Genomic DNA, 12,915 nt, shown 5'->3' with positions numbered 1-12,915 from the left:
AATAAAGAGTTATTTAAACTCTTTAGGTGAGTACAAGTCATAGTCTTCCTTACCCTGTCTTGTATGTATGCAGCTCGTCGGACTGCTGTCTGCTTCAAACAACCACACAGGGAAAATAAGGTTAGCCTCTACCTCGCTCATTGTTTACTCTGAGTGATGTCAGTTTCATGACATCACTCATAAATGTGATCTGTTCAGTCAGCTGTGCTGTGTTTAACTTCTGCCTGCTGTGATTATCTTTGTGCATCATCAGTGACTCACTGTGAGGAATGTAAGTCGGTGAGAATGTGCGGACAGGTGGGATAAAAGCTGCAGATAGGTCTGACCTGCAGAAACTGCCCATTCAGTAAATCACTTTTTGGCACCCAGTCTGACTCAGAGAACGGTGGTCGTGCTCACTCAGAGGAATAATGACAAATACCACAGACTTCCAAAATAAAAGTCCTATTGTACATCAAATGTACCCAAATAGATTACTGGATTGTAACTGAGACAGTCATGTGTTCTACACTTGAATGGTCTCCATGGGTTTGATCACTTTGCTGTTTTAGCTTTCCCAGTACATTTCAGATCCAGTTTAAAGTCTATTACTTGTTTCTAAGAGTGTCGATGGTTTGGCACCACCTTACCTGACAAACCATTTGAAACCCTTCAGTTCTACCACAGCACTGAGCAGTGATGGGAATAATAGCGTTACAAGTAACGGCGTTACTTTTTTCAGTAACGAGTAATCTAACTAATTACTATTCCTGTCATTACAACGCCGTTACAGTTACTAACAAGAAAATGCGGTCCGTTACTATTTTTCAACAAACAGACGGTTGAAGCTGTGTTCAGCTTACCGCATCTTATACCAGTCACACGGAAGTAGCTGTCTACATAAGTAATCTGGACTAGGGCTGGGCGATATGGCCTAAAATTCATATCGCGATATAATTTGAAGCATGTGCGATAACGATATATATCACGATATATTCTTTTCGTATTTTCCAAACTATAAGGCACACTTAAAATCCTTTAATTTTCTCAAAAATCGAGAGTGTGCCTTATGTATGAATTCTGGTTGTGCTCACTGACCTTGAACCGATTTTGGCGTGCAGAAATCTGTTAAAAAATGTTTTAGTACAACTTTGGTAAGCCTGCTGATGGACTGCTTGATGGATTGTCAGAGCATTACGGCTGCCGTAGTGAGGAGTAATCTGGGTCCAAAACCCCATCCCCTTCAGGTCCCAAAGTCAAACGAACACTGAGAGTTAAAAACAGTCTAAATTCTTTCATCTTTAATTAAATCATCAGCGTTGCTGCTTTATCGGGTGTAACAATTAAGTTTAACATCCAGGCATCCATGAAAACAGAATTTATTAAATTTAACGGAGTTAGAAGTTAACAGGAAGTTAGCTCGCTAGTTTATACCTAAACATTTCATACCATGTTCTGACAGAGATTTTTGAAACTAATTAAAACGTACAGCTCTGCTACCACTTCCAACATAAGTGAAGACAGAAAACTAAACAGCAGTGGCGTTTGCAGGGTTACCGAAGTTGGACTACCTGGTATATAATGTTGTGCTACGTGATTGCTAGCGACACAGCTATGTTAGCATAACATTAGCACAGTGAAGCTGGAGGATGAACGCTAACTTTTTTTCCACTCGATAAAAGTTAACGTGAGGGATTCTGGTGGTCAGGGACAAATGCAATTGCATAGCAGGATGCTATACACGGGCCAAACTTCAGTCAGGAGAACATAATTTACTGATGATAATGGTTGTAGCCGCTGTGATACTTTCTACCAAAACAGGCGCAGCTTGATGACATCATCAACATGCGATATCGTGATATAGTCAAAATCTCTATCGTTGGCCAAATCTATATCGTTTCTATCGTATATCGTTTATATCGCCCACCCCTAATCTGGACGCTACAGCTTTAAGCAGCTGCGCGCTCCCGCTGACGGTAATCACGATCACTGTCTAGCACAACACCTGGAGCTAAGGGGGCAAAATAATCGCATGAGTGCTGCTGTTTGACTGAGGAATAAAGTAGTCGTGGTAAGCCAATCACATGACCACTTAAAGACGAAGCAACAAGGTGATATATACCAGTTTTTAAAGTGTGTTGATAGGCCACTTAAAACCAGAGTCATGATAAACAATATATACGCAGCGTTTTTTCCTCAATAGTTTCGCCACGTTAGCGCGAGCAAGCACTCTGTGCTTATGAGCAAAAAAACAAAACAAAACAGGGGAAGTTTTAGGAGTGACGGCGAGAGAGAGAGAGAGAGCAGAAAAAGAGAGAGAGCGAGTTTTGAGATGTGAGAGATTTGTGACGTTTAGTGTGTTTGGGGTGTGTCATGATCGGAGGCAATAAGACGCAGGGGTCTCAAGCATGAACCGCTTTTATTAAATTGTAGCAGCAGTGTACGTGGCTACATCCATTTCTGAAGAAACATATAACACCAGTATTGTAGCGACCCCTAGTGGCTGCCCCCATGGTAGCCTTACTAGGACAACATAAACCGATTTCACAACATCTCCCCCTTTAACAAAAGTACTTTAAACATAAAACAGTGTTGACAGAATGCAGGACATCACAGGGGTAGACTACCCTCAGTCCTGATAAGGGATTATTCTGCCCTTAGAACATAGAAAGGAGATAGCCCTCAGTCTCTGAATCTGAGAGGTACTTTAATCTCCTGCCCCCTGGAAGTCGCTCTCACAGGTGTGGTAGGGTGGAGAGGAGACCCCAGGACAGGAACTGGCAATACCTGCCTTACTGGTGGTTCTTGGGAAGCAGCCGCTCCTTTAGTTGGAGTAGTCGGTGTAGCTGGAACAGTGCTCTGCTGCTGCTCCTCAGGATCAGCGGTGCCTGGGACAGGCAGAAGGTGTCGTCTGTTGCGGCGAGTCACGTTCCCATTCACCATCTCCACCAAGTAGGATCTCGGCTCCTTAGACTTACTGATGACCTTGGCTGGAGTCGTCCATCCCTTTTCCCCGTCAAGCTTCACTACAACATCCTGGCCTGGGAGAAGCTCAGGAAGTGGACGAGCTGAATGTCTGCGGTTGTAGAAGAATCTGTAAGAGTCCTTAGCTGCAGCATCCCTTTGGCACACCGTGTCCCTATTGACTGGACTGGGCAGCAATGTCTTTTCGAGTACTGGGACGGTGGTGCGGATTTGACGTCCTGTCATAAGTTGAGCTGGGCTTGCACCGGTTGCTGCAATTTGTGTAGAGCGGTAACTCATTAAGGCTAAGCAGGGGTCAGGCTGTTTGAGAATGTACTTGGCCGTTTGGACGGCTCTTTCAGCAGCTCCATTTGACTGGGGGCAGTGGCGTGTCTAGAAAATTTTTGTTGGGGGGGCCAGGTAGGGGCACAGATTTGGAGAAGGGTGGCAGATGTAATTGGCAGATAATGTTAAAAAAATTCTACCAACAGTTAACCATCATTCAATAACCCTGTAAACCTAATAACTGAATTTGCTTTTGACTCTTATTAGAATGACGTTTTAACCACTATGGTGCAAAGTTTTTAGATACTGCGTTGATGAAGTACAAGAGATACAATCAGTGCTTTGTCAGTGTTTACGCAGCATTGAAGGACAGCAATATTTGCATAGTATTTTTACTGACATATAATGCACATATGTTTTGGGCACAAACATTTTTAACATACAATTGGCAAATTAGCCAATGCAAAACTTTATCTGCTTATTAAAAAAAAGAAGATAATCTTCTTACAAACTGGTGTTTGATTTTGAAACAGGAAAAAAGTGGGGAAACAAATGAAAAGAAGTAAATACTTTCTATGCTGCCTTATGGTAAACTTTGGTAATATTTGATGTATAAAGAACAACACTGGCTGAAGATGAAATACAGTCAGCTGGCATGGTGACACTGCCAGTATTAACCTGCAGGGCTGGACTGGGACAAAAAAATTGGGCATTCTGACCAGAGACCGACCCACCAGGTATTAAAGCCATAAAGCCTTTGAATGAAAACGAACGCTGTTGTGACAGTGATGTACACTGTCTTGTTGGTTTATGTATGATTTCTATAAATTTTACGTCAGATAAAAACTTTGTTCGAAAGATTCAGATAATTGTTTAATAAAAGCTAGATATTTTAAATGAGAATAAGTAAGAAAAGTATTTCTTTGTGCCCCCCTCTCCCTGTTAATGCCCTACCTGGCCCCCTGGCATAACTTTGCTAGATCCGCCCCTGCACAGTTACCAGCTGTCAGCTACGTAGAAAAGGATCCTGGTGTTTATTTGTCTCTCAGAAACAGTTCATAACTTCCCTTCAACTCATTCATGTCACCTAAAAGGTAAACCTGTTTCTCCATCACCTGTTCAGCTCTGATGATTCAGTAAGGACATCTCCTGGTTTCATCTTCATGTTTCCCTCTCACCAGATAACCAAACCGATATCATGACCAGCAGCTTTACAGCTGTGGCTCCAGCAAACATCAGCTGATACTAGAAATTAATATTAAATAAATTCTAACAACAGCTGATCAAGCTTAAAGGTGCTGCTGTTGTTTAGCACGACATCCGCTGGTTTCCTCTTTCTGGCGCAAAGTGGGCGATAAATAAACAAGAGAAAAGCCGATCAGCTGATCATTGATCAGTTTCATGATTGAAGTAGCAACAGGAGAGGGAGGGGGAGAGAATGAGCGAAGAAGAGGCAGCTGTGCAGCGTAACAACAGAATAACTCCAGCTTTGTGTCTTTTTCATTATAGTTAAAGTACAGGACAAACTCCGTCTCTTCTCAGCTCAATACAAAACCTGTAATATTTTCTCTGAATGAGGGACCATTCCATTTTTAAGGAGCCGTTGGCAACTCTACAAACTAACCTTATGAATAAAATAAAGTTCACTATCAGTAACATCACAGCACCCACCCAGCTGTATAGAAACTCCGTCATGCTAGCTAGCACGCAGTACGAGTTATTGTAACTGACTGTAAAAAGTCAGCACAACGAAAATAAACTCCACCTAAACTTGGTTTATATCTGACCCAGATAGACTGCAGGTCATAACTTCTTACCTGAAGTTCAGTTCTTCCCTCATCCACCTGCTAGCCGCCGTGGAAGCTCCGCCATGCCCGATGGCCAGTCCAGCTATGTTAAACTGTTAATCTTTCGCCGAAAAACTGTTTTCTGTGATGCTGTCTTTCGTGCTTGGCTCTCCTACCTTTGCTAACATGATGCTCATAGCGCAGAAGCCGATGCTGCATTCGCTTACACTCGGATATCTGAGCTTCACTGTGAAAACATAATCGTACATTTGAGATTTCATTGGATTTTATTGTTTTGGCTTCGGGGTGGCACCTGGGGTGGCCAGTCTGGTTGGGGGGGTGGCCTGTGCCCCCCCAGGCCACCCCGCTGGACACGCCACAGACTGGGGGTAATGAGGGCTCGACGTAGTGTGGGTGAAGCCATAACTCAGTGTGAAGTCTTGGAACTCTGATGATGTGAACTGCGTCCCATTATCACTGACCAGTTCTAACGGGATGCCCCATCTAACGAACATGTGTTTAAGCTTGTTAATGACCTGTCTGCTGGTTGTTGTAGTGAGGGAAGCAATCTCAATGTCTCTTGAAAAATAGTCAACAACGACAAGAAAGTTCTTACCCTCCAACTCGCACAGATCAGCTGCAATCTTTTGCCAGGGGCCATTGGGCAGAGGAGTAGTCACGAGGGGTTCCCGTCACTGTGTAGGCTTGTGCTCTCTGCAAAAGATGCATGACCTCACCTTGTGTGTTATTTGAAGTCCAATGTTGGGCCACCACACTGTTGATCTTGCGCGCTCTCTACATTTAGTTAGTCCTTGGTGGTCTTCATGTAATTGGTCAAGGACACTGGGTCTGAGTGCTGTGGGAATTACGATGCGATCGTGGTAGAGCACTAGACCATCTGATTCTGAAAGGTGGCTTCTGGCTGGATAAAAGCCTTGCAGTGGTGAGCTCTTTGCCATTCTCCGAGGCCACCCTTGTCTGATGAAGATGATTGCTTTTTGAAGCTCTGGGTCCCTCTGTGTAACTCTACGAATTTCCTCCAACTTATGTGACTTGATAGGTTTGCTTGTCACTACGTTGCTCACATATGCCTTGACCTGGCTGTCTGTCTCGGACGGGTAGCATCCGTGCAGTGGATGTCTGGAGAGTGCGTCCGCCACCACTAACTGTTTGCCGGGAACGTGCTCAGCAGTGACATTGAATCGCATCAGCCGCATCAGCAGTCTCTGACATCTCAGTGGCGTTTTATCAAGGTCGTACAAGTTGATCAAGGGCTTATGGTCAGTTTGTAGACGTACATGACCCATGCCTTGGATGTAGTGGGCAAAACGTTCGCAGGCCCAGACAGATGCTAAACACTCTTTTTCGATCTGCGAATATCTTTTCTCTGCGTCTGTGAGCATGCGAGAACAAAAAGCAACGGGCCGTAACTCCCCCTCATGGTCCTGTAACAGTGCAGCACCCAGGCCATAGCTGCTGGCGTCCACACTGACAACTGTTGGTCGGCCTGCATCATAATAACAAAGTGCTGGTGCAGCCACGAGCATTGCTTTTGCTTTGTTGAATGCTTGCTCCTGAGGCTCGCCCCACACCCATACAGTCTCTTTCTTGAGTAGGTTGGAGAAGGGGTGCAGCACCGTGGAGAGGCCCGGCAGGAATTTTCCAACATAGTTTATTAATCCGAGTACCTGCCTGAATTGTTCTACATTGGTGGGGCTGGGCATCCTAGCAATAGCCTCCACCTTGCCATCATCAGGTTTCACACCATCTGCACTGATGATGTGACTGAAGAACTGTAGTTCATTCTTTCCGAAGTGGCACTTGGTCCTGTTGAGCTTAAGGCCTGATGCTTTGATTGTCTGTAATACTGCATCTAAGCGTTGGTCATGCTCCTCTTTGTTAGCCCCGAAAACCAGTATGTCGTCCATCACGACGACAGTCCCCTCTAGGCCCTTGAGCAAGGTGCTCATGAGCCGCTGGAAGATCTCGGGTGCTGAAGTTATGCCAAATGGCAGGCGTCTGAAGCAAAACCTGCCCATGGAAGTTATGAACGTGGTTAGTTTTTGGCAGCTGGGGTCCAGTGGTATCTGCCAGAACCCGCTGGAGGCATCCAAAGTGGAGAAAACTTTAGCCCCTGCTAACTTGGGAGTTATGTCATCCAATGTGGGCAAGATGTACCGTTCGCGCTTTACACCCTTATTCAGACGTTTTAAGTCCACACACACTCTGACCTCATCCTTGTTGCGCTTCGGAGCAGGCACCATTGGCGCACACCAGTCTGTTGGCTCGGTGACTTCCTCAATGATGCCAAGTTTGAGCATGCGCTTTATTTCCTTTTCCACCTTTGGGAGGAGAGGAAAAGGCACCCGGCGTGGGGTGGTTACACTGTACGGCACTGCTTCTTCGGTCAGCTCGATTTTTACAGGTTCACAGTTCAGCAGGCCAATTTCTCCGAACACATCCTCTGTTAAATCACTACTGATTTTGTTAACTCTAGCGACTAGTCCCAGTAGGTTACTTGCATATTGCCCTTTTATAACTGTAATCCAGTACTGGTACTTTTGGCCTTTGTACACTGTAGTAGCAAGAAATTTACCCACGCACTTGACTTTTCCACCAGGGCTGTACACAGTTGGCTTACACTGGATAAGTTTGGGTCTCTGCTGCAGCTTATTAAAGGTCGTTTCTGTCATAACAGAGGTGTCTGCGCCTGTATCAATTTTGAAATCAACTGGACTGCTATTTACCAGTAGCTCAATGTCCCAGTCGGCATCTGAGCCTGACTCCTCAATCACTGTTGTTTTTGGCTCAGTTACTGCTCCCAGAAAAAGCTCCCCTATGAAGAATGAATCCTCATCTGAGTCCTCTACAGACTCAGCCCTGACCTCTTTTAGCATTTTGGTTTTGCATACAACTTCAAAGTGTCCCAACTTATTGCACTTTCTGCATCTTTTATTGCAGGCTGGGCAGTTTTCTCTTTTCTCATGCACCCTGTTGCATCTTTGGCATTTTGGGTTACTCTCACCATGTTGTTGCTCACGTACCTGACGAGGTTGGTAGTAACTCCTTCTCATGCTGTTATAATGATCAATAATCAATGTCCACAAGGCTGCAGGTCCTGATGGCATCCCCGGGCGTGTTCTCAGAGCGTGTTCTGGGGAGCTTGCAGGAGTGCTGACAGACATATTCAACCTGTCCTTGGCCCACGCTGTGGTACCGGCCTGCTTCAAATCCACCACCATCGTCCCGATACCCAAAAATTCCAACCCATCTTGCCTCAATGACTACCGCCCAGTAGCACTCACCCCCATCATCACTAAGTGCTTAGAGCAGCTGGTCCTAGCACACTTCAAATCCTGTCTCCCCCCCACCCTGGACCCCCACCAATTTGCATACCGCCAGAACAGGAGCACAGAGGATGCAGTCTCCATCGCACTGCACTCTGTCCTCTCACACCTGGACAACAACAACACCTACACCAGAATGCTGTTTATAGACTTCAGTTCAGCGTTCAATACAATCCACCCCTCACAACTCATCAGGAAACTGACAGACCTGGGCATCAGTTCCCTCATCTGCAAATGGTTACTGGACTTCCTGACCAACCGCCCCCAACATGTCCGGCTGGATAACCGCTGCTCATCAACAATCACAATGAACACCGGTGTACCACAAGGCTGTGTGATGAGCCCTTTCCTCTACTCCCTCTTCACCCATGACTGCAGACCTGCTGATGGTTCCAACACCATCATTAAGTTTGCAGATGACACCACGGTGATTGGCCTCATCAGTGACAACAATGAGGCCGCCTACAGGGAGGAGGTGGATCGTCTGGCTGAGTGGTGCGACACAAACAACCTGCTGCTTAACACCGAGAAGACCAAGGAGCTCATCGTGGACTACAGGAGGAATGCTGACCCACATCCACCCATCCACATTAAGGGGACGGCTGTGGAGCGTGTGAGCAGCTTCAAGTTCCTGGGTGTCCACATCTCCGAGGATCTCATCTGGACGACCAACTGCTCCAAGCTGGTCAAGAAGGCTCACCAGCGCCTCTTCTTGAGGACTCTGAGGAAGAACCACCTGTCCTCAGACATCCTGGTGAACTTCTATCGCTGCACCATCGAGAGCATCCTGACCAACTGTATAACAGTCTGGTACGGGAACTGCTCTGCCTCGGACCGGAAGGCGTTGCAGAGGGTCGTGAAAACTGCCCAGCGCATCGCCGGAGCACCACTTCCTGCCATAAAAGACATCTACAGGAAGCGGTGTCTGAAAAGGGCTGGGAAAATCATCAAAGACCCCAGTCACCCATCACATAGACTCTTCACCCTCCTGCCCTCTGGGAGGCGCTACAGGAGCCTCCGGACTAAGACCACCAGGTACCGGAACAGCTTCTTCCCCACAGCTGTCAGACTCCTGAACTCTGCCTCCTGACATCTGACCCACGTTAACACATGGACTGAACATACACACACCCACAATGGACAACCGTACCCTCAAACACACAATAATAACATGGACTGAACCACCACTCACAACCACCAGCACTTTATACAGCCTCTGTAGAAATTATCCACACCCTCACTTATCTTAACTGCACTACTGTATAGTTCTGTGTAAATAATCATTCTGTACATACAATAATTTTTAACCTTACAACTGTTTACAACTTGCATAGTTCCCATTTCTGTATAACTGTATATCTCATATTTCTGTAAAGTTATTTATTTCATATTCTGTATAGTTTTTCATATTTATATCCTGTTCATAGCCTGTACATAGCTTGTACTCACTACAGCCTGTACATACTTATAGTTATAGCATATTCATAACATACTTCATACCGTGTGCATTATAACATACCACAATAGACCCATTTCTGTAATATACTTGCATATCTATACTATTATTGACCAAGATGGCGGCGCGTGAACAACGCGAGGCTCAGTGTCTCTCCAGAATCTGCTATTTAGCGGTTTTTTATCTATCTATATCACGACTAAAGCACTTTCTGGATGGATGCAAACTGCATTTCGTTGCCCTGTACCTGTGCATGTGCAATGACAATAAAGTTGAATTCTATTCTATTCTATAATGCCTCTGTTTCACCTCATTCACAGTGCTTTCCACTCGCTCCGCACTTTGCTGTTTGACTTGTTCACTCTGGCATGCTAGTTGAATGGCTTTATCTAGAGTTAAGTCCGCCTCGAGCTTGAGTTTTTGTGAAACATCTTTGTCAATTAATCCAATCACGATACGGTCCCGGATCTGCTCGTCTTTACTGCCGCCGAACTCGCAGTGCTGTGCGAGCTCGTACAGGCTCCGCACAAAAGCCTCGACCGTCTCCCCGACCCTCTGGCTCCGTTTGTGAAAACAGGCGCGATCGTGGATAACGTTTCTCTTTGGGACAAAGTGCTCATCGAACTTTTGTATAACCAGATCATACTCAAACTGCGGACTTGGCCTGGCCTCTGTAGCAGCAGGAAACACAAATGAGCCATATATTGAAGCGAGTTCACCTGCACTTCGCCGCTCTCCATCCCTAGCTGGGACGCTACTCGAGAACGGGAGAATCTCTGCCGCCATATCGGCCACTCTGCCGGCTGTGTAAAGTCGAACGGCTCCGGAGGTCCAAATTTAGCCATTTCTCCGTGTAACTCGGCGTGAAGTCCTCAATTCTGGCACCATGTCATGATCGGAGGCAATAAGACGCAGGGTTCTCAAGCACGAACCGCTTTTATTGAATTGTAGCAGCAGTGTACGTGGCTACATCCATTTCTGAAGAAACATATACACACCAGTATTATAGCGACCCCTAGTGGCTGCCCCCATGGTAGCCTTACTAGGACAACATAAACCGATTTCACAACAGGGTGTGTAGTTAATGTGTTGTCTTGTGTAGTTAGTGCAGTGGTTCCCAAAGTGTGGGGCCCGCCCCCTAGGGGGGCGCAGAGCTATTGCAGGGGGGGCGCGGCATGAAAAGGGAAAAAAACAAAAAAACAAAAACAACGCTTGGACAATGTTAGCACGGGGCGCCCACACAAACGCAAAGCAGGAGATGAAGCATCGCTGAATATGTTTCCAAACCAACTTCATTCTAAGCCAAAGACTAGAAAATATGGTGAAGCATATCTTCCCTTTGGCTTCACCTGCACAAGTGCTGAGGTAGGTCTCCCTGCAGAATTAGTTTTCCCTGCATCGGGAGCAGCGCTGGGCTGTTCAAATCACGGACAAACAGTATCCCACAGTTGTTTATGTTTTTGAACCCATTTTGTAGAGGGTTTTTTTGAAAAATGTATTGATAGCAATGTTGAACATTATTACACAGGAAAAAAAACAACTACATGTAAAATAATTACACCGTGATGCCTCTGCCTTTCTAAATGCAGGGACAGTAATGGCCTGTATATGTAAGCCTGTAAAACCTGCAGATAGTCAGATTAACAGTAACAGTATTTTGTCTCTATCTGCCATTCTGCAATTCATCTCATGTAAACAATAACGTGGCGCACAGTGTGACGTGAAAAAGGCACATACCTTTGACATTGCGTGACAAACTCTGTATTCCTTGTCCACACGTAAACGCAAAAAAAAGGAGTTTTAAAAAATCTCCGTTCTCGGTGATTCGATACGCCGTTTACATGTGCCCGAAACAGCTGCGTGTTCAAAAATACCCGTGTAGGTGCGGACTGAGCGTAAAAGAGTTGGTATTATTTTCTTACTACCTGTAATTTATTGCAGATTATTTGTATTTGCTTAATTGTTTAATAAATGTTTGAGGTGTGAAATAAACCCCAATGGAGCAAAATATGGGTGGTGTGGTTGAAGGATGTGTTTGTGCGTGTGCGTGCGTGTGCGTGCGCGCGTGCACGCGCGGGGTGGGGGGCGCGAACATTTTTCTTGTTAAACAAGGGGGGCCCAGCAAAAAAAGTTTGGGAACCACTGGTCTAGCACAACACCTGGAGCTCAGGGGGCAAAACAATCGCATGAGTGCTGCTGTTTGACTGAGGAAGAATAAAGTAGTCGTGGTAAGACAATCACATGACCACTTCAAGATGACAAAGCAACAAGGTGATATATACCAGTTTTTAAATTGTGTTGATAGGCCACGTAAAACCAGTCATGATAAACAATATATACGTGTGTTTTTCCTGAATAGTTTCGTCACGTTTACTGTGTAAGAACAGCGCTAGCGAGCACTCTTTGCTTATGAGCAAACCCCCTCCCCCCAAAAATAGGGGAAGTTTTAGGAGTGACGGCGAGAGAGTGAGAGAGAGAGACAGCAGAAAGAGAGAGAGCAGAAAGAGAGAGAGAGAGCGAGTTTTGAGATGTGAGAGATTTGTGACGTTTAGCGTGTTTGGGGTGTGTAGTTAATGTGTTGTCTTGTGTAGTTAGTGTGTAGTGTTGTGGACAGTTTTGTGTTGTGTGTCAGAACAATGAGGCGACTGCTGTCTCCAGGTAGAAACAGGAGTGATACACCTGCTGCTGTCAGACCTGCAGGGATCAGGCTGTGATGTTCTCCTTTATAGTGGACACAAAATGTTTTTTGGAGTGGCACAAATGCAGAACAGCTGATTGTTCTGTAAATAGTTTGAAATGGTTATACAAAAGGGTGAAAGGTAAATGGATGCAAATAACTTTGTTTGCAAAACTTGTGCATATGATTTTAAAATTGACAATTAATATTTGCATTTAAAGTTATGAAATAGGATTCATTAAACATGTTTGTGGTTGTTACAGTAAAAATATAACTTTTTCTACTGTGATTTTATGGGTTTTGTCTGATTTTAGATCAATTGTGTTAGTACAGTATGTCAAAATGAAAACATGACTGTAAATTCAGACACGTGAGGTTGTGCTGAAAAAGATGATACCAAACAAGGCAAAGTAAATAGTT

The sequence above is a fragment of the Oreochromis niloticus genome, linkage group LG19, assembly GCF_001858045.2.
Source record: "Oreochromis niloticus isolate F11D_XX linkage group LG19, O_niloticus_UMD_NMBU, whole genome shotgun sequence".
NCBI lineage: Eukaryota > Metazoa > Chordata > Actinopteri > Cichliformes > Cichlidae > Oreochromis > Oreochromis niloticus.
This window is presented reverse-complemented; position numbering follows the sequence as displayed.